Below are 22058 nucleotides of genomic sequence, written 5' to 3' on the forward strand. Positions count from 1 at the left end.
CCCACAAGAAATATTAAAGGGGACTCTTTGAGTGGAAAGACCATAAGTAAAAGTATAAAAAGTAGTAACCACAAAACCAGCAATAAGTATATCTGTAAAAATCAATCAAAAGATTCACAAAATATAAGGATGTAAAATGTGACACCATATACCCAAAACATGGAGGGAAGAGGAGTAAAGAATGGGTTCAAACATAAATGACCATTAACCTAATATAGGCTAGTATATTCAGATGTTATGTACAAACCTATTGGTAACCAGAAATAAAAAAAAAACAGTAATAGATATAAAATAATAAAGAGAATGTATTCCCAAGTATATCACTAAAGAAAGGCAACAAACCATGAAAGCTATTAAAGAAAGGATGAGAAAACTATAAAAACAACAAAAGTACCACTGTGGCAATAATTATCTATCAATAATTACTTCGAATGTAAATGGACTAAATACTCCAATCAAAACACTTATGGTGACAATATGGATAGAAAACCCAACACCCATCTATAAGCTGCCTAGAAAAGACTCGTTTTAGATGTAAAGAACCCTACAGATTGAAAGTGAGGGGATGGACAAACATTTGTCTTGATAATGGATGTCAAAAGAAAGCCAGAGTACCCATACTTACATCAGACAGACTAGATTTGAATCAAAGACTGTAACAAGAGATGAAGAAGGGCACTCTTATCATAATAAAGGGGTCCATCCAACAAGAAGATCTAACAATTGTAAATACTTAAGCCACCAACTTGGGGCTACCCAAATATATAAATAAATTAACAACACACATAAAGGAAATAATAATAATACAAAAATAGTAAGGGACTTTAACACCCCACTTACAGCAATGAACAGGTGATAGAAGCAGGAAATCAACAAGGAAACAATGGCTCTGAATGACACAGCGGACCACATAACAGATAAATTCAGAACATTTCATCCTAAAGCAGCAGAATACACATTCTTTTTGAGTGCACATGGGGTATTCTCCAGGATAGATCACAAAGGGGGTCACAAATCAGGCGTCAACAGGTATAAATAGATGGAGATCATACCATGAATATTTTCTCACCATAATGTTATGAAACTTGAAGTCAACCACAAGCAAAAATTTGAAAAGACCACAAGTATGTGGATGTTAAAAAACATGCTACTAAACAATGAAACAAATCATCCAGGAAATCAAAAAGGAAATAAGAAAATAAACGGAAAGAAATAAAAATGACAACATTGGACAATGGTCCAAAAACTTTTGGATGCAGGAGAAGTGGTTTTAAAAGGGAAGTATGTAGCGATACACCTTCTCTTAAGAAGCAAGAAAAGTCTCAAACAGCCTAAATTTACACATAAAGGAGCCAAAAAAGAACAACAAATGAAACCTAAAGCCAGGAAGAAGGAAATAATAAAGATGAGAGCAGACATAAGTGATATAGAAACTAAAAAAAAAAACAAAAACCAAACAAACAAAAGAACAGAGTAGATCAAAGATACCAGGAGATGGTTCTTTGAAAAACTCAGTAAAATTGATAAACTCTAGCCAGAAGCATCAAAGGGAAGAGAAAGGATCCAACGAAATAAAATCACAAATGAGAGAGGAGAAATAACAACCAACACCACAGAAATAGTTATAAGAGATTATGAAAAACTATATGCCAACAAATTGGGCAACATGGAAGAAATGTATAAATTCCTAAAAACATATAAACTGCCGAATCTAGGGTAAAATGGTGGAGTAGTAGAAGGACATTATGCTTCCCTCATCCCTTGAATACAGCTAGATAAATATCATTCTTAACACCTAGGAAATCAATCTGAGGAATGAGAAAACAAACACAGACAAGAAAAGATTCTTGAAAGCAGAAAGGGGGAAAAAGTCTTTAAGCTACAAAGGAAGACAGATTAAGTTTGCAGCAGATCTGTCCACAGAAACATGACAGGCCAGAAGAGAGTGGCAGGATATATTCAACATGCTAAATGGGAAAAATGTGCAACCAAGAATACGTTATACAGCAAGGCTGTCATTCATCGTAGAAGGAGAACTAGAGTTTCCCAGACAAACAAAAACCAAAAGAGTTCGTGACCACTAAACCAGCCCTGCAGGAAATATTAAAGGGCATTCTTTGGGGAAAAAAGACCAAAAGCAACAAATTAGAAAGGAACAGAAAATCTCCAGAAACACCAATTTTACAGGCAACACAATGGCACTAAATTCATATCTTTCAATAATCACTCTGAAAGTAAGTGGACTAAACACTCCAATAAAAAGACATAGGGTATCAGAATGGATAAAAAACAAGACCCATCTCTATGCTACCTACAAGAGACTCATTTTAGTCATAAATGCACCCTCAGATTGAAAGTGAGGAGACGGAGAACCATTTATCATGCAAATGGATGTGAAAAGAAAGCCAGGGTATCAATACTTATATTGGACAAAATAGACTTTAAAAGAAAGATTTTATGAATCGACAAAGAAGTACACTATATAGTAATAAAGGGGACAATCCAAAGAGACCACCATATAACAATTGTAAAGATTTATGCAGCAAACATGGGAGAAGCAAAATACATAAAATGGCTAATAGCAATCATAAAGGCACTAATTCATAGTAATACAGTCATAGTAGGGGACTTTAACACTTCATTTACATAAACTCATTATCCCAACAGAAAATCAACAAGGAAACATTTGCTTTGAATGACACATTGGACCAGATGAACTTAAATGTATTCAGAACATTCTGTCCTAAAACAGTGGAATACACATTCTTTTCAAGAGCACTTGGAACATTCTTCAGACTAGATCACATATTAGACCACAAAGAAAGTTTCAACAAATTCAAAAAGATTAAAGTCTTGCATACCATGCATCTTTTCAGACCACAATGCTATGAAGTTAGGAAACAACCATGAGGAAAACACTAGAAAGAACGCAAATACATGGAGGTTAAATAACATGCTACTAAACAATGAATGGGAAAACCAAGAAATCAAAGATGAGATTAAAAATTACATGGAGTGAATTGAAAATGAAAATACAGTGATCCAATGCCTTTAGGAGGCAGGAAAAGCAGTTCTAAGGGGTAGATTTATAGCAAATATAGGTCAACCTCAAGAAGCAGGGAGGTATTTAAACAACTTAACCTCCTAAAGGAGCTACAAAAGGAACAACAAACAAAACCCCAAACTAGGAGAAGGATGAAAATAATAAGATTGGAGCAGAGATAAATGATATAGAAAGTAAAAAATAATAATTTTAAAAGATTAATAAAATCAGGAGCTGGTTCTTTTTTCTTTTAATTTTATTTTATTATATTAGTCACCATACATTACATCATTAGTTTTTGATGTAGTGTTCCATGTTTCATTGTTTGTGTAGAACACCCAGTGCTCCATTCAATACGTGCCCTCCTTAATACCCATCACCAGTCTAACCCATCCCCCCATGCTCCTTCCCTCTAAAACCCTAAGTTTGTTTCTCAGAGTCCATAGTCTCTCATGGTTCATCTCCCCCTCCGATTCCCCCCCTTCATTTTTCCCTTCCTACTGTCTTTTTTTTTTTTAACATATAATGTATTATTTCTTTCAGAGGTACAGGTCTGTGATTCATCAGTCTTACACAATTCACAGTGCTCACCATAGCACGTACCCTCCCCAATGTCCATGACCCAGCCACCCCATCCCTCCCTACCCCCACCACTCCAGCAACCCTCAGTTTGTTTCCTGAGATTAAGAATTCCTCATATCTGTGAGATCATATGATACTTGTCTTTCTCTGATTGACTTATTTTGCTTAGCATAATAACCTGTAGTTCCATCCATGTCGTTGCAAATGACAAGATTTCAGGGTTTTTTTGATGGCTGCATAATATTCCATTGTATATAAATACCACATCTTCTTTATTCATTCATCTGTTGATGGACATCTTGGCTCTTTCCATAGTTTGGCTATTGTGAACATTGCTGCTATAAACATTGGGGTGCATGTACCTCTTCGGATCACTACATTTGTATCTTTGGAGTAAATACCCAGTAGTACAATTGCTGGGTCGTAGGGTAGCTCTATTTTCAACTTTTTGAGGAACCTCCATATTCTCAGGAGCTGGTTCTTGAAAAGATCAACAAAATCGATAAACCTTTAGCCAGACTCATCAAAATAGAGGGGATTCAAATAAAATCATCAGTTAAATAGGAGAAAAACAACTGACATCACAGAAATACCAATGATTGTAAGAGAATATTATGAAAAGTATATGCCAACAAATTGGACAGCCTGGAAAAAATGCATAAATCCTAGAAAGATATAACCAACCAAAACTGAAGCAGAAACAAACAGACCAATTACCAGTAAAGAAATTGAATCAGTAATCAAAAAAGTCCACAACCAGACAGCTTCACAGCGAAATTCAAACAAACATTTAAGGAAGAGTTGATACCTATTCCTATAAAACTTTTCCAAAAATTAGAAGTGGAATGAAGACTTCCAAATTCATTCTATGAGGCTAGAATTACCCTGATAACAAAACCAGATGAAGGCACCACAAAAAAAGAGAATGACTGGCCAATATCCCTGAGGAACATAAATACAAAAATTCTCAATAAATTCTCAATAAAATACTAGCAAACCAAATCCAACAATTCATTAGAAATAAAATCATTCAAGATGATCAAGTGGGATGTATTTCTGGGAGGGTGGTTCAATATTTGCAAATCAATCAACGTTATGCATCCTATCAGTAAGAACAAGGATAAAAATGAGTCATTTCAAGAGATGCAGAAAAAGCATTAGAGAAAGTACAAGATCCATTCATGACGAGTACCTCAACAAAGTAGGTTTAGAGGGAACATACCTCAACATAATCAGGGATATATATGAAAAACACAGAGCTAACATCATAGTCAATTGGGAAAAACCGAGAGCTTTTCCTTTAAGGTCAGGAACAAGACAAGGATGTCCAGTCTTACCACAGCAATCAGAAAACAAAAGGAAAGAAAAGGCATCCAAATCGGTAAGGGAATAGTAACACTTTCACTATTTGCAGATGATACAATACTCTATATAAAAAAAACCCAAGGACTCCACCACAAAACTATTAGAATTGATAAATGAATTCAGTAAAGTTGCAGGATACAAAATCATTGTGCAGAAACCTATTACATTTCTAGACACTAATAATAAAGCAGCAGATAGAGAAATTAACAAAACAATCTCATTTATAATTGCACCAAAAATAATAAAATACCTAAGAATATAATTAACCAAAGAGGTGAAAGACCTGTACACTGAAAACTATGAAACTCTAATGAAAGAAATTGACTATGACACAAAGAAATGGAAAGACATTCCGTGCTTATGGATTGGAAGAACAAATACTGTTAAAATGTCTATACTACCCAAAGCAGTCTACACATTTAATGTACTCCTTATCAAAATACCAGCAATGTTTTTCACAGAAAAATAACAGACAATCCTAAAATTTGTATGGAAACACAAAATAACTGGAATAGCCAAAGCAATCTTGAAAACGAAAAAACACTAGAGGTATCACAATTCCACATTTCAAGTTATATTACAAAGCTGTAAAATCAAAGCAGTATGGTAGTGGCACAAAAATAGAGACATAGATCAATAGAAAAGAATAGAAAGCCCAGAAATAAACTGACAATTACATGGTGATTAAATTTCATATTTATTTTTTAATTATTAAAAATATTTTATTTATTTATTAGAGAGAGAGAACACAGGAGTGGGAGGGAGGGGCAAAGGAGAGGGAGAAGCAGACTCCCTGCTGAGCAGGGAGCCTGACATGGGGCTCGATCCCAGGATCCCAAGATCATGACCTAAGCCAAAGACAGACACTTAACCGACTCAGCCACCCAGGCACCCTGGTTGATTAAATTTCAATAAAGGAGGCAAGAATATGCAATAGGAAGAAGATAGTCTCTTTAACAAATGGTGTTGGGAATACTGGATAGGTGCATGCAAAATAATGAAACTGAGCCATTCTCTTACACCATAAACCAAAATCAACTTAAAATGTATTGAGGACTTAAATATGAGACCTGAAACCATAACAGTCCTAAAAGAGGACACAGTAGTTTCTCTGACATTAGTCACAGCAGCATCCTTCTCTTTGTCTTCTGAGGGGAAGGGGAAAAAAAGGAAATAAACTATTGGGACTACCTCAAAATAAAAAACACAGCTAAGGAATCAACCAACAAAACTAAAAGTCAGCCTGTTGAATGGGGTAAAATATTTGCAAATGAAATATCTGATAAAGGGGCAATATCCAAAATATATAAAGAGATGATACTGTTCAACACCAACCTCCCCCAAAATAGTCCAATTACAAATGGGCAGAAGACATCAACAGACATTTCTTCACAAAGAAAACATCTAGGTGGCTAACAGACACATGAAAAGATGCTCATCATCACTTATCATCAGGTTAATAAAATTAAAAGCACAATGAGATATCACCTCACACCTGTCAGAATAGCTAAAAACAAGAAACAACAGATTTTAGCAAGGATGTAGAGGAAAGGGAACACTTGTGCATTGGTGGTGGTATAGAGAGTTTGGAAAATAGTGTTCTCAAAAAGTCAAAAATAGAACTACTTATGAGCCAGCAATCTAACTACTGGGGATTTATACAATTAATACACATCTACTAATTCAAAGGGATACATGCACCTCTGTGTTTAGAGTAGCATTATTTCCAATAGCCAATATATGGAAGCTGCTCAGGTGTCCATCAATTTATGAATGGATAAAGAAGAAATGGTGTATATATATGATGAAATATTATACAGCCATAAGAATGAAATTTTCCATTTGTAAGGACATGGATAGAGCTAGACAATATAATGTTAAGCCAAATGAGTCAGTCAGGGAAAGACAAATACCATATGATTTCACTCATATGTGGAATTTAAGAAACAAATGAACATAGGGGGAGTAAAAGAGAGAGACAGACCATAAAACAGGCACTTAAGAGAACAAAGTAAGGGTTGCTGAAGAGGAGTTCAACAGGGAATGGGTTAAATGGATGATGGGTATTAAGAAGGACACTTGTGATGAGCACCAGGTGTTTTAAGTGATGAATCACTAAATTCTAAACCTGAAACTAATATTAAACTCTGTTAACTAACTGGAATTTAAATAAAAATTTGAAACAAAACAAAAAGTGTGATATGTTGTGTGGGAGGATGGGTGAAATATGGGTATTAAAGAGTACACTTACAATGATAAAAAAAAGTGACAAAAATAAGAAATTAAAGTCATCCAGTTTGCTAAGTAAGAAGTCAAACTGTCACTATTTGCAGAAGACTTGATACTATATAATGAAAACCCTAAAGACTTCACAAAAAAAGGATTAAAACCGATAAAAAAGTTCAGTGAATTTTCAGAATATAAAATTGATATACTGTAATCTATTGTATTTTTAAAGATTTAGTTTTTTTGTGGGGCATGGATGGGGGAGAGGGAGAGAATCCTCATGCCGACTCCCTCCTGAGGGTGGATCCCAACGTGGGGCTCAATCCCATGACCCTGAGAACATGACCTGAGGTGAAATCAAGAGTCAGATGCTTAACTGACTGAGCCACCCAGGCGCCCCTATTGTGTTTTTAGACATTAATAATGCAGAACTAGCAGAAAGACAAATTAAAACAATCCCATTTACAGTTGCACCAAGAAGAGTAATATTCCTAGGAATAAATTTAACCATGGAGGTAAAAAACATATATTATAAAAACTAAGATACTGATGAAAACAATTGAGGACAACATAAATAAATGAAAAGCTATCCAATGTTCATGGATTGGAAGAATTAAAGGTATTAAAATGTTTATACTACTCAAAGCAGTCTAGAGTTTCAGTGAAATATAACAATGGCATTTTTCACAGAACTAGAACAAATAATACTAAAATTTGCATGGAACCACAAAAGACTTTGAATAGCCAAAACAATCTTTTTTTTTTCTTATTTTTTTATTATGTTATGTTAGTCACCATAAAGTACATCATTAGTTTTTGATGTAGTGTTCCATGATTCATTGTTTTCGTAGAACACCCAGTGCTCCATGCAATACGTGCCCTCCTTAATACCCATCACTGGGCTCACCCATCCCCCCCACCCCCATCCCCTCTAAAACTCTCAGTTTGTTTCCTGGAGTCCATAGTCTCTCATGGTTCGTCTCCCCCTGATTTCCCCCCCCTCGTTTTTCCCTTCCTTCTCTTAATGGCCTCCATGCTATTCCTTACGTTCCACAAATAAGTGAACCCATATGATAATTGACTTTCTCTGCTTGACTTATTTCACTTAGCATAATCTCCTCCAGTCCCATCCATGTTGATGCAAAAGTTGGGTATTCATCTTTTCTGATGGCTGAGTAATATTCCATTGTATATATAGATCACATCTTCTTTATCCATTCTGTTAAAGGGCATCTCGGCTCTTTCCACAGTTTTAACCAAAGCAATCTTGAAGAAGAAAAAAGGTTGAGGTATGACAATCCCAGATTCCAAGATACACTAAAAAGCTATTGTAATCAAAATACTATGGTACCGGCATAAGAATAGACATATAGATCAATTGAAAAGGACAGGAAGGGGCACCTGGGTGGCTCAGTTGGTTAAGCGTCTGCCTTCAGCTCAGGTCATGATCTCAGGGTCCTGGGATGGAGCCCTGTATCAGGCTCCCTGCTCAGTGAGGAGTCTGCTTCTCCCTCTCCCTCTGCCCCTCCCTCCTATTTGTGCTCTCTCTCTCTCTCAAATAAATAAAATCCTTAAGAAAATAAAAGGATATGGAATCCAGAAATAAAATCACTCATGCATTAAATTAACCTATTTTAATAGAGGCATGAATATACAATGGGGAAATAGTCTCTACAACAAATGCTATTGGAAAACTGGACAGCTGCATGCATAGTAATGAAACTGGATCACCTTATTATACCATATACAAAATTAAACAAAATGGATTAAAGACCAACATGTGGGAGTTGAAATCATAAATATCTTCAAAGAAAACAGAGGCAGTAATCTGTTTGACATCAGCCTTGGCAAAATATTTATGGATGTGTCTCCTCTGGCAAGGGAAACAAAAACAAATATAAACTATTGGGACTACACCAAAATAAGAAGCTTTTGCACAGTAAAGAAAGTTATGAACAAAACAAAAAGTGAACCTATTGAATGGGAGAAGATATTTTCAAATGATATTATCTGATAAGGGAATAATATCCAAAATCACTAAAAAATAACCAGATTTTTTTTAATGGGCAAAGGATTAAATAGACATAGTCTTTTAAAGAAGACATACAGATGGCCAACAGTCACATGAAAAGTTGCTCAACATCACAAACCATCAGGGACTTGCAAATCAAAGCCAAGATAAGAGATTAACTCTCACCCATTAGAAAAAATAGAATAAAAAAAAAAGAAATAACTGTTGGTAAGGATGTGGAGAAAGGGGACCCTCATGCACTGTTGGAATGTAAATTGACCGAACGAACCACTGTGGAAAACAGTATGGAAGATGCTTAAAAAATTAAAAATTGAAACACCATATGATCCAGTAATTTCAGTGCTGGCTGTTGGTTCAAATAAAACAATAACACTAATTTGAAAACATATATGCATTCCTACGTTATCACAGTGCAACGTATGATAGCCAACTTATGTCAGCAACCTGGGCTACACCACCAATACATGAACTATAAAGAGTGGGGTGTACATATATACAATGGAATATGACTTAGCCATAAAATGAATGGCATCTTGCCATTTACAAAAACATGGATGGACCTATAGGGTAGTACAGTAATTAAGACAGACAAACGCCATATGATTTCACTTCTGTGTAGAATGTAAAAAACAAAAACAAATGGACAAACAAAAGCAGATACACATAAATACATAGAACTGATGGAAGGGGATTGGTGGATGAACACAACAGCTGTAGGGCATTAAAAGTTACAGACTTGCAGTTATAAATAAGTTACAGGGATAAAAAAAGTACAGCATAGTAACTATAGTTATCAATATTGTAATAACATTACTTGTTGACAGATGGTAACTACACTTATCATGGTTAGCATTATGTAATGTATACAACTGTTGAATATGTTGTGCACTTGAAACTAATATAATGTATGTCAGCTATATTTTCATAAAGGAAAATAGAGGCGCCTGGGTGGCTTAGTCAGTTAAGCTTCTACCTTTGGCTCAGGTCATGCTCACAGGGTCATAGGCTCGAGCTCTGCATCCAGCTCTTTGCTCAGCGGAGAGCCTGCTTCTCCCTCTCCCTCTGCCTACCACTCTGCCTACTTGTGCTCTCTCTGTCAAATAAATGAATAAAATCTTTTTAAAAAATAAAAAATAAAGGAAAATTTTTAAAAAGTGAAATTTGTAAACACAAAGAGACAACACAGGTGTGTATACACAGAGAAAAGGCCATCGGAGGACTTAGGAAATCACCCATCACGAATCTGCATGCCAAGGATTAAGGTCTCAGAAGAACTCAAACCTGCCAACACCTTCATGTTGGACTTCTAGCCAGCCTACATACTATGAGAAACAAATTTCTGTTGTATTTTTTTAAGTGTTAAAATATGTCAAAAATAACCTCAGTGATATGGAAACCAACAACACATTAACAGGCTTCATGAAGGAAAACAACAGATTACTAGAAAAGAGAAAATATAAATATTCAATTTTAAAAAGGATCTGGAATGCCTTTAGACAAGAACAAGTGCTAGGGAAGTAAAACTTAATAGACATTTTCTCAGTGACCCTTATTAAATTGACTATTACTTTAAATGTAAATGATACCAATTTTTCTTAGGAATGGCTTTCTCACACATGGGTAGTATGAGAAAATAATGATGATGAAATATTGGATGGAATTTGCTAAAAATTCTTGACATTACTCTTGCGTGTCCACATAAAATACATTATATTTCATGTTGCATTCATTTTTATTTTTCCAAATTTTTTCATTATTTGGACAAAATTACATATATTTAAAGTGTACAAGTGACATTTGTAAACATTGTGAAATGATTATTACAAACATGCTAATTAACAAAATCATCACTTCACATAGTAACATTTTTTCCTTGTTCATTTACTGACAATTATATAAACAGTTTTAGAAAATTCTAAAATATGTTACTTATGTAAGTTTTCAAGTAACTATTTCACTATTAGTAACTAGAGTCAGAGTACACCCTATTAGACCTCTAGACCTTACAGAACTTATTTAAAAACTTGGAGCCAGTGAACATCTTGCCATTTCCGAAACTGCAAGAATCTAGCAATCACCATTCCATGCTCTGCTGTATGACTTGTTGAAATTATAAATGAAATTGTGCAGTATTTGCCTTTCACTGTGTGTCATATTTCAATAAAAATTTTATACGCCAAATTCATCGTCTTATTGAAACTCACACTATTTTTCAATAAGTTGCATAATATTCTCTTAAATACATATAACATAATTTTTCATTCTATCCATTGACATGTGGGTTCTTTGCAAAATTGGGCTACTATGAAAAATAAAACAAAGAAATTGAGAAAACACATACATCTTTGAGACACAGGTATCATTTATATTTGATACGTACTCAGATTTCTACCTAACACACTAGCGCTATTTTAATGTTAGAAGGAATATCCATGATAATTTATCATTTTTCTTTTGAATCTATCTACAGAAAACAAGACATAAGATGGGATAAAAAAGAGGAAAAAAGTTACCTGATTTAGGATTACTATAAATCAAATGCTTACTAGAGAAGAAAACAAAATGTTTTCAAAACAAACCATGGTCAACCACATATACATGCTCATTGAACAAATAAACACAAGATCTCTATACCCAATTAGAACATAAACAGAAAAATCGAATTATAACATATACAAACCAAACTCAAAAACTCTATTCAAAAAGTCATTAAGGGCGCCTGGGTGGCTCAGTCGTTAAGCTTTTGCCTTTGGCTCAGGTCATGATCCCACGGTCCTGGGATCGAGTCCCACATCGGGCTCCCTACTCGGCGGGAGGCCTGCTTCTCCCTCACCCACTCCCCCTACTTGTGTTCCCTCTCTTGCTGTCTCTCTATCAAATAAAAAAATAAAATCTTTAAAAAAAAAAGTCATTAAAACTACAGAACTGCAAACATACTATGTCTACTATAAATGATTCAGCAACGAAAGTAAAATATATAAATATATCTTCTAAGTCAGAAATAAAGCAAAAACAAATGATACTTATGTATAGCATACAAAACACATCTCTGAAAAGACCTGCTCCAGCAAGGGCTGTGAACCTGGAGCCTGGCCTGTTGACCCAGATAGATGGGGACTCCCACACTGGAGGAGAGTCAGTGGCCGTCCGTCCTCCACAGGAGGTGGCCCTGAGTGGGGCCCCGTGACTCGTGACTCGGAGATGTGTGGTGGCCTTGCCAAGGCCCCTGTGTGAGAGCAAGGGCTGCCTGCCCGCCCAGAGTGGGTGCTTGTGTGAGTGCTTGGTTCCCCTTTCCGGGGAGCCTCCTGGTTGTAGCCCTGTGGCTGCAGGTCGGGCCAGCCATTTCTGGCTGCTTGGTCGGGTCAGCCCAAGGTGGTGGTGACCTCAGCCTGTAGCTCCAGGCCTTGGGAGGAAACACACAAGTGACTTGCAAGCCAGCATGGTGGCCGCCAGCTTGTCCAGGAGAGGTCCTATTCATGTAAACCCTCAGGCAGAGTCACAGAGGCGGCTTCATGTGTCCGTTGCCCCTTATTTCTCCCAAGAGCAGGAGCCCAGAAAAATGGGGTAGGACAAAAGGAAGGGGAAAGGCCCGCAGGGTGTCTGGCCTCCTGGTAGGTGGTCATTTGGCCCTGTGTATTTAATTTGGTGCTCAACTTGGGTCCCCCTGGCTCGTTTGTTTCTCTTTCTCTTGTTCTTCATTCCAGGTTTATGGTGTCTGGTGGTGGTGGTGGTGTTTCTTGACACCTGACAGAGGGTGGTGTGTGTGTGTGTGTGTGTGTGTGTGTGTGTGTGTTTGTGTGAGCGCGCGCGCGCGTTTTTCGTTTCGGGGGGGATGGTAGTGGGGGTGGGCAGGTGGGTGGTGCTGGGTGTTTGTTTTGGTTTTACTTTTTCTTTTTGCTTTCCACTTTTGGCTTTTGTGGGGGGGGCGGGGTTGTGGGGGGTGTGTGGGGGTTGGTTGCGGTTGTGGTTGATTTTGTTTGTTTGTTTTTACCTTAGAAGGTGCTGAGGCCCAAGATCTGAGGCGGTGGGGGTGAAGGCTGAGGGGGCAGGGTATGGATTCAGTTGGCATTCGTGGAGCCATACTGCCATCAAGCGGAAATTGTTTCTGTCCGAGGGAGCTGCCTGGGCTCGCCAGCTGAGGTGTGCCCAGGAGCAGGAAGGAGAAGGCTTGTGGGAGTGGGGGGGCGGGGGGGGGCGCTGGCGGTGGGGGAAAGAGGGAAGCTGTGGGTCCCGCGCGTGCACCTGGACACCTGGCTCCCGGCCCTCTCGTCACCTGTGTGCTGGGTCCCAGATTGGAGCTGAGGAAGTCACTCAGAAACCCGAGGGGCAGCCTGAGATGGCTGACCGCAGGAGTTTCCTGGGACCGCCAAGCGCCAATGGCCCGGGCCCCAGAACCTCTAAACGCCTCCGCTCCCAGTGAGGAAAGGGGCCTCCTGAACCCCCGCGTGGCCCCAGGCAGGGCACCCCGCTATTCCCCAGAAAGGACACTACAGGAAATGTCCCCCTGGGTCCCTGCAGACAGTGGTGAGTTGCTTGCCCTGGGCCCAGCCCCAAATGGCTGACAGGGAAGCGCCGCCCCCCTGGGGTCCCTGCAGACAGTGGTGAGTTGCCTCCCCTGGGCCCAGCCCAAAATGGCTGACAGGGAAGCACCGCCCCCCCTGGGGTGTTTGGGCTTGGGGCTGCCTGTTGTGTCCCCAGGGCCCCTAGAGCTCCTGCTGGGTCCCACCGTCAGGCACACTTCCCCCTAGGCCTCTGAGCCCCGATGGGGGAAACCCTGGCTTGGGCAGAGCCCAGACAAGCCAGCGCATCCTTGCTGACCCCTGTGCCTGGCAGAAGGTAGGTTGCTGTTGCCTGGGCTTTGCAGAGACAGTTTCCGCTGGATGGCACTGTGGCTCCAGAAATGGCAGTCACCCCTTTCCCTGCCCCCACTGAGCCTTCCTCTCCCTGCATTTGCTGCCAGGCCCAGACTGGGGAACAGCAACAACAACAGCAAAAATCAGCCATCCTCCTCCTCCTCCAGCCTCTGCCTCCTCCTCTCCTCCCCCTCGCCGTCCTCCCCCTGCTCCTCCAAGCCACAGAGCAGCCATCTCAACTCCGGCTGGGCTCCTGGCCAACTTGACCACTTCGGGGCAAAGCTGCAAGAAGAGTAACTAGGCTTTGCTTTTGCTTTTGCTTTTGCTTTTGCTCTTGCTCTTGCTCTTGCTCTTGCTCTTGCTTCTGCTTTTGCTTTTGCTCTTGCTCTTGCTCCAAGGTTTTCGTTTAATTCCGGTTAGTTAACATGCGGTGTTATATTACTTTCGGGTGTCCAGTATAGTGATTCAACACTTGCTTGGTCACCTGGTGCTCATCAGGACAAGTGGACTCCCTCATCCCCATCACCTCTTTCATCCAACGCCCCCACCCCCACCCCCCACCTCCAGCCCTCTGGTGACCCTCAGTTCTCTCTGATTGAGCCTCTCTTTGTTGAGCTCTCTCTCTCTCTCTGTTCCTCTCTTTTGTTTTCTTGAATTCCACATATGAGTGAAATCATATGCCATTTGTCTTTCTCGGACTGACTCATTTGGCCTAGCGATAGACTCCCTGGCTCTATCCCTGTCCTTGCGAATGGCAAGATTTCATTCCCTTTTCATGGCCGAATAACATTCCTCTGTGGGTTTGTGTGTGTGTGCGCGCGGGCGCGCACACGTATGTACCCCATCTTCTTTGTCCACGTGTCAATCCGATGGACACTTGGGCTGCTCCCCTATCTTGGCTATTCTTATAATACTGCTGTAATCATGGGGGTGCAAGTATCCCTTTGAATTGGTGTTCTTGTATTCTTCGGGCAAATATCCAGTAGTGCGATTGCTGGAGCAAGGGGTACTTCTATTTTGACCTTTCCGAGGAAGCTCCATACTGTTTCCCACTGTGGCTGCGTTCCCAGTTTGCGTTCCCACCAACAGCGCGGGAGTGTTCCTTTCCCTCCACATCCTCGCCAACACCTGTTGTTTCTTGTGCTACCGATTCTTCGCTGGGCTTTTCTTGACTCTGTCCATCCTCTTCGGTTCCCTGTGAACACAGACGACCCTCAAGAGATCCCACAGGTGGGCTTGCGGATTTTTCTTTGACTTTGACTCTTCAGACTCCCTCTGGCCTCTTGTTTGTCTGCACCGCGCCTGTCCCTTGGCAGCCAACTCCCTTCTCGCGAAGCCTCATGGTTCAGTGGGCCAAGGATTGGACCAGAGGGCAGCCAGGTCCCACAGGGGTCCAGAGCCCGTTGACCCGTCCTGCAGCACGGGGTCCTGCCAAGTGTCACCAGGCTCCGAGGGCCACGGGCTACCGCCCTCCACGGAACCCCGGGCACCGGTTTGTGCCCAGGGGTGGGCCTTTTCAGAAGTGGGATGGGTTACGGAGGTGGGGCTCCCGGAAGGCCACTTGGCATCTCCTGTGGGGCTCGGTGTATCCTTCCTACCATGCCTCTGTTCACAAGGTCGCGTCGTGGTCTTTCTGGCCCCCTGGCGTTGGTGGCCAGGCTTCCCTGGCATCAGTTCTGCACAGGGAGCTCTTCCATAAGACTTGCTCAGTTTTCGTCCAGGGCCCCTGGGAATGTTTACCCTTGGGCAGGGGCTGGAGGTTAGGAGGCCGGTGAAGGTGGAGGTGGGGGTGCCGGGGGGGAGGGGGCGTTGGGGTTTGGAGGGGCCTGTGGCAGAAGGAGGGTTGGGGACTTGGTTTGGTATGTAGCTGTCTCTGATTTTCAACCCAACCCGTGACTGATGCTTGCCAGGCCAACTAATCCCCCTGGAAAAGGAATGAGCTGCGGGGCCGGGGGCCGGGGGCCGGGAGCCCGGGGGTGGGGGGCGGGGGGCGGGGGCAGAAGGAAGGAGCTGTGGGGGGTTTGCGGGTCCCTCTACCTACCGACGCCCCGCGCTTCCGAGGAACCACTGAACGCCTTAATGCAGTGCCGCGTTTCCAGGCAGATGCCCCCAAACCACGGATAAGGGCCTTTAATACAAGAGCAGGTTGGGAGGCAAAGCAAAGCAGTGGTCACCTGGGTGTGATTGTTTAAGGTCCTACCCTCATAGCCATGCCACCCAGTGCCGGGACAACGTGATCGTGAGGCTTTTTACAGTTTCCCAAGTGGCTCCCTTCCTGGCCTTTTGGAAAAGCCTTCTCATGGGAGCTCCAGGCTCATGGGAGCTCCAGAGGAGGGAAAATCCACACCCGCCCGGCAGGGAATTCCAACACTCCAACACTGGGTAGTATCTTAAGGACTCTGAGAATGGAGGAGTCACGGTTGGGGACACTCTTCCACGCCAAGCACTCCAGGAATACAGGCGAACATTTGAAACTGGTGAGAAAAAGGAAACACACCGAAAACAACCCACAAACACGTTTAAAAGGCCCCACCGTCCTGCCAAGGAGGTCCTAAGGTGGATCTTTCCCAGATATTAAAGGGCAGGGCGCAACCACAGCACAACTTATTGGGAGAAAGGCAGGGAGAAAGAAGGGCCGGGATCAGGACCAACAAGTGCTGGAATCCCCACTCTGCAGCGTCTGGGGTCATCACTGTTTTCTCCCATCTGGACGCAACCCTCCACACGTTTCCCTGTAGTCCTGCCTATGCTTACCTTCACGACCCCGGGCACATACCTAGACCCCATCATCCACACAGACAACCGCGCCCCCCCCCCCCGCCCCCACACTCACACCACCACCACCCAACACATACAGAGGCAGGCACGCAGGTGCATACACACCGCGTGGGTTGTGTGTGCGTACACACACACGCACGCACGCACGCGCGCACACGGGCATCCATGCGTACACGGCTTCATTCAGGTAGACCCGTCTGGGCAGGCACCCACACTCGCACACGGCGAATGTCTGCGCAGGGAGGCTCAGTGGGCCCGACTTGACGCCCTTCCTTGTTCCCTTTTCTTCCTCCTTGCCCCTTTGTGTTTGGCCTCCCACTCCTCATTTGGGTCCTAGAGCGTGGCAAAACAGGCCTGTCTCTGGACAGGGTGCAGCCCCTCACCTAAGTGGCTGAGACTCGGCCTTGGCTGATGGCTCTTCCCCTAGGAGGCCACTGCTGGTTCCAGGGGTCCACCTGGGCCGCGGTGCCTTTTGCGGTCGCATTCATTCTCCTCCTCCACCCGGGCGCCTTCTCTGCTTGCACTTGGCTCTCCTCACTTTCGGCCCCTTACCTTGACTTCTTTATTGGCAGTTCTTCCTCTGTGGATGTGCCCAGATTAACCTTTACGTGTCCTGTGGAAGTGAAAATGGTCCGCGTGGGTTGGGGGAGCAAGGGGCATCCCCTTACCACCATCCCTTTATTACCCCGGCAGAGTAGTAACTCATCCCTCTCTTCTCGTGTCCCCTACCTCCCGCTTTTTAAGCCTACGGTGGTTCGCGGGGTGTCCTCCTACCCTCTCTTTGCCCTGCGTGCATACCCCGGACTCTTTGGCTCTCTCGGCCCTATGGAGTGGGCCCATGACACGTTTAAGGTGTGGCTCAGCCTCTCCTTTTGCCCTCCTTATGCCCTACAGGCCGACCTCTGGGTCAGGACCCTTGATGGCAGTCAGGAGGATTCCTTTGACAAGAGGCTGCCTGGCCGGGCGGTTGGGCCCTTTCCTGGCGAGGCCACCTGTAGCTTGTGTCTCCTTGTCGTAGCTTGTGTCTGTTACCCCCACAGTGAGGCGCGCCTGGACCGCATCCACGACGGCACTGGCCGGGGCAGGGTGGACGGTGGTGACATTCTGCCTGCCTCTTTTCCTTTCACTCTGTATACTAGGCCTAGTGGCGGGGGTGGGTGGGGGTTGAGGGGTGGGGATGGGGGGGCTTGGTGGGGGGCTTGGGTGGGCATGGGTGAGCTAGGGGCAGAGGGGAGGTGTGCGGGAAGGTGGGGGCGGGCGCGGGGCGGGGACGGGGGTGGGGGGGACAGTGGTCCATGGATCCCCTTCCCACCCCTGATCTTGGGTTATGGGGGAGACACGGGTTGTAGCAGAAGGCAGGAGTGAGGTGCAGCCGTTTCCCTTTGTGGACCGGCGGTGGTAGTCACGCTCATCCTTGAAAACGGCCATCCAGAAGTGACTTTGCAATGAGACCGCATCAGGAACTCAGGACTCGGCAAAGTACCTCGTGGCTTCCCATTCCTTGCACTTCTTCTCCGTGTCGAAGCTCTTAAAGTCAGTCCTTGAACCTGTTGGAACCTCTTCCAGTTGTGCCCTCCTTCCCCTTGTTCTCAGCCCAGTCGTGTGACCCGGACCGATGCAGGTTTCAGGGTGTGCCTGCGAGCTGTGTCCTCCTTTTCCACGTGCCAGGGGCGGGTCGAGAGCAACAGCCCGTGCGCGAGCACCCGCACCCGCCTCTCGCCCGGCTACACACGGCCGCGCGCGCACACCCACACAGGCACGCACCGTGCACACACTGAGCCTACTCACACACGCCACACGCTCACTCACACGGGGACGCGGACACACACGCTCCCAGGTGGGCTCTCAAAGAGGGACACGCAGCCCGCCGTGCCGGGTTGCGTGACTTGGTCCTGTGTGAACAGACCTGCTCCAGCAAGGGCTGTGAACCTGGGCAGCCTGGCCTGTTGACCCAGATAGATGGGGACTCCCACACTGGAGGAGAGTCAGTGGCCGTCCGTCCTCCACAGGAGGTGGCCCTGAGTGGGGCCCCGTGACTCGTGACTCGGAGATGTGTGGTGGCCTTGCCAAGGCCCCTGTGTGAGAGCAAGGGCTGCCTGCCCGCCCAGAGTGGGTGCTTGTGTGAGTGCTTGGTTCCCCTTTCCGGGGAGCCTCCTGGTTGTAGCCCTGTGGCTGCAGGTCGGGCCAGCCATTTCTGGCTGCTTGGTCGGGTCAGCCCAAGGTGGTGGTGACCTCAGCCTGTAGCTCCAGGCCTTGGGAGGAAACACACAAGTGACTTGCAAGCCAGCATGGTGGCCGCCAGCTTGTCCAGGAGAGGTCCTATTCATGTAAACCCTCAGGCAGAGTCACAGAGGCGGCTTCATGTGTCCGTTGCCCCTTATTTCTCCCAAGAGCAGGAGCCCAGAAAAATGGGGTAGGACAAAAGGAAGGGGAAAGGCCCGCAGGGTGTCTGGCCTCCTGGTAGGTGGTCATTTGGCCCTGTGTATTTAATTTGGTGCTCAACTTGGGTCCCCCTGGCTCGTTTGTTTCTCTTTCTCTTGTTCTTCATTCCAGGTTTATGGTGTCTGGTGGTGGTGGTGGTGTTTCTTGACACCTGACAGAGGGTGGTGTGTGTGTGTGTGTGTGTGTGTGTGCGTGCGCGCGCGCGTTTTTCGTTTCGGGGGGGATGGTAGTGGGGGTGGGCAGGTGGGTGGTGCTGGGTGTTTGTTTTGGTTTTACTTTTTCTTTTTGCTTTCCACTTTTGGCTTTTGTGGGGGGGGCGGGGTTGTGGGGGGTGTGTGGGGGTTGGTTGCGGTTGTGGTTGATTTTGTTTGTTTGTTTTTACCTTAGAAGGTGCTGAGGCCCAAGATCTGAGGCGGTGGGGGTGAAGGCTGAGGGGGCAGGGTATGGATTCAGTTGGCATTCGTGGAGCCATACTGCCATCAAGCGGAAATTGTTTCTGTCCGAGGGAGCTGCCTGGGCTCGCCAGCTGAGGTGTGCCCAGGAGCAGGAAGGAGAAGGCTTGTGGGAGTGGGGGGGCGGGGGGGGGGCGCTGGCGGTGGGGGAAAGAGGGAAGCTGTGGGTCCCGCGCGTGCACCTGGACACCTGGCTCCCGGCCCTCTCGTCACCTGTGTGCTGGGTCCCAGATTGGAGCTGAGGAAGTCACTCAGAAACCCGAGGGGCAGCCTGAGATGGCTGACCGCAGGAGTTTCCTGGGACCGCCAAGCGCCAATGGCCCGGGCCCCAGAACCTCTAAACGCCTCCGCTCCCAGTGAGGAAAGGGGCCTCCTGAACCCCCGCGTGGCCCCAGGCAGGGCACCCCGCTATTCCCCAGAAAGGACACTACAGGAAATGTCCCCCTGGGTCCCTGCAGACAGTGGTGAGTTGCTTGCCCTGGGCCCAGCCCCAAATGGCTGACAGGGAAGCGCCGCCCCCCTGGGGTCCCTGCAGACAGTGGTGAGTTGCCTCCCCTGGGCCCAGCCCAAAATGGCTGACAGGGAAGCACCGCCCCCCCTGGGGTGTTTGGGCTTGGGGCTGCCTGTTGTGTCCCCAGGGCCCCTAGAGCTCCTGCTGGGTCCCACCGTCAGGCACACTTCCCCCTAGGCCTCTGAGCCCCGATGGGGGAAACCCTGGCTTGGGCAGAGCCCAGACAAGCCAGCGCATCCTTGCTGACCCCTGTGCCTGGCAGAAGGCAGGTTGCTGTTGCCTGGGCTTTGCAGAGACAGTTTCCGCTGGATGGCACTGTGGCTCCAGAAATGGCAGTCACCCCTTTCCCTGCCCCCACTGAGCCTTCCTCTCCCTGCATTTGCTGCCAGGCCCAGACTGGGGAACAGCAACAACAACAGCAAAAATCAGCCATCCTCCTCCTCCTCCAGCCTCTGCCTCCTCCTCTCCTCCCCCTCGCCGTCCTCCCCCTGCTCCTCCAAGCCACAGAGCAGCCATCTCAACTCCGGCTGGGCTCCTGGCCAACTTGACCACTTCGGGGCAAAGCTGCAAGAAGAGTAACTAGGCTTTGCTTTTGCTTTTGCTTTTGCTTTTGCTCTTGCTCTTGCTCTTGCTCTTGCTCTTGCTTCTGCTTTTGCTTTTGCTCTTGCTCTTGCTCCAAGGTTTTCGTTTAATTCCGGTTAGTTAACATGCGGTGTTATATTACTTTCGGGTGTCCAGTATAGTGATTCAACACTTGCTTGGTCACCTGGTGCTCATCAGGACAAGTGGACTCCCTCATCCCCATCACCTCTTTCATCCAACGCCCCCACCCCCACCCCCCACCTCCAGCCCTCTGGTGACCCTCAGTTCTCTCTGATTGAGCCTCTCTTTGTTGAGCTCTCTCTCTCTCTCTGTTCCTCTCTTTTGTTTTCTTGAATTCCACATATGAGTGAAATCATATGCCATTTGTCTTTCTCGGACTGACTCATTTGGCCTAGCGATAGACTCCCTGGCTCTATCCCTGTCCTTGCGAATGGCAAGATTTCATTCCCTTTTCATGGCCGAATAACATTCCTCTGTGGGTTTGTGTGTGTGTGCGCGCGGGCGCGCACACGTATGTACCCCATCTTCTTTGTCCACGTGTCAATCCGATGGACACTTGGGCTGCTCCCCTATCTTGGCTATTCTTATAATACTGCTGTAATCATGGGGGTGCAAGTATCCCTTTGAATTGGTGTTCTTGTATTCTTCGGGCAAATATCCAGTAGTGCGATTGCTGGAGCAAGGGGTACTTCTATTTTGACCTTTCCGAGGAAGCTCCATACTGTTTCCCACTGTGGCTGCGTTCCCAGTTTGCGTTCCCACCAACAGCGCGGGAGTGTTCCTTTCCCTCCACATCCTCGCCAACACCTGTTGTTTCTTGTGCTACCGATTCTTCGCTGGGCTTTTCTTGACTCTGTCCATCCTCTTCGGTTCCCTGTGAACACAGACGACCCTCAAGAGATCCCACAGGTGGGCTTGCGGATTTTTCTTTGACTTTGACTCTTCAGACTCCCTCTGGCCTCTTGTTTGTCTGCACCGCGCCTGTCCCTTGGCAGCCAACTCCCTTCTCGCGAAGCCTCATGGTTCAGTGGGCCAAGGATTGGACCAGAGGGCAGCCAGGTCCCACAGGGGTCCAGAGCCCGTTGACCCGTCCTGCAGCACGGGGTCCTGCCAAGTGTCACCAGGCTCCGAGGGCCACGGGCTACCGCCCTCCACGGAACCCCGGGCACCG

At 45.4% G+C, this 22058-nt stretch overlaps 1 protein-coding gene across 2 annotated transcripts in view; it reads left to right on the forward strand.

Moving 5' to 3' along the window:
* Positions 1-22058, forward strand: part of NBDY (negative regulator of P-body association) — a 181272-nt gene that overhangs the window by 55907 nt on the left and 103307 nt on the right. Inside the window, exon 5 of one of the 2 annotated variants that reach the window (XR_010406138.1) lies at positions 1-12642. This exon is cut by the window's left edge and continues 36452 nt beyond it. The exons of the other annotated variant lie outside the window; for it this stretch is intronic. The gene's annotated coding sequence lies outside the window, so the exon portion shown is untranslated. Of the gene's footprint in view, positions 12643-22058 lie in introns of those variants that run through there. 2 annotated transcript variants of the gene reach the window in all.

Source organism: Mirounga angustirostris, unplaced genomic scaffold (genome assembly GCF_029215605.1).
Source record: "Mirounga angustirostris isolate CCGP_5_RB_7025 unplaced genomic scaffold, mMirAng1.0.hap1 SCAF_11, whole genome shotgun sequence".
NCBI classification, from domain to species: Eukaryota; Metazoa; Chordata; class Mammalia; order Carnivora; family Phocidae; genus Mirounga; species Mirounga angustirostris.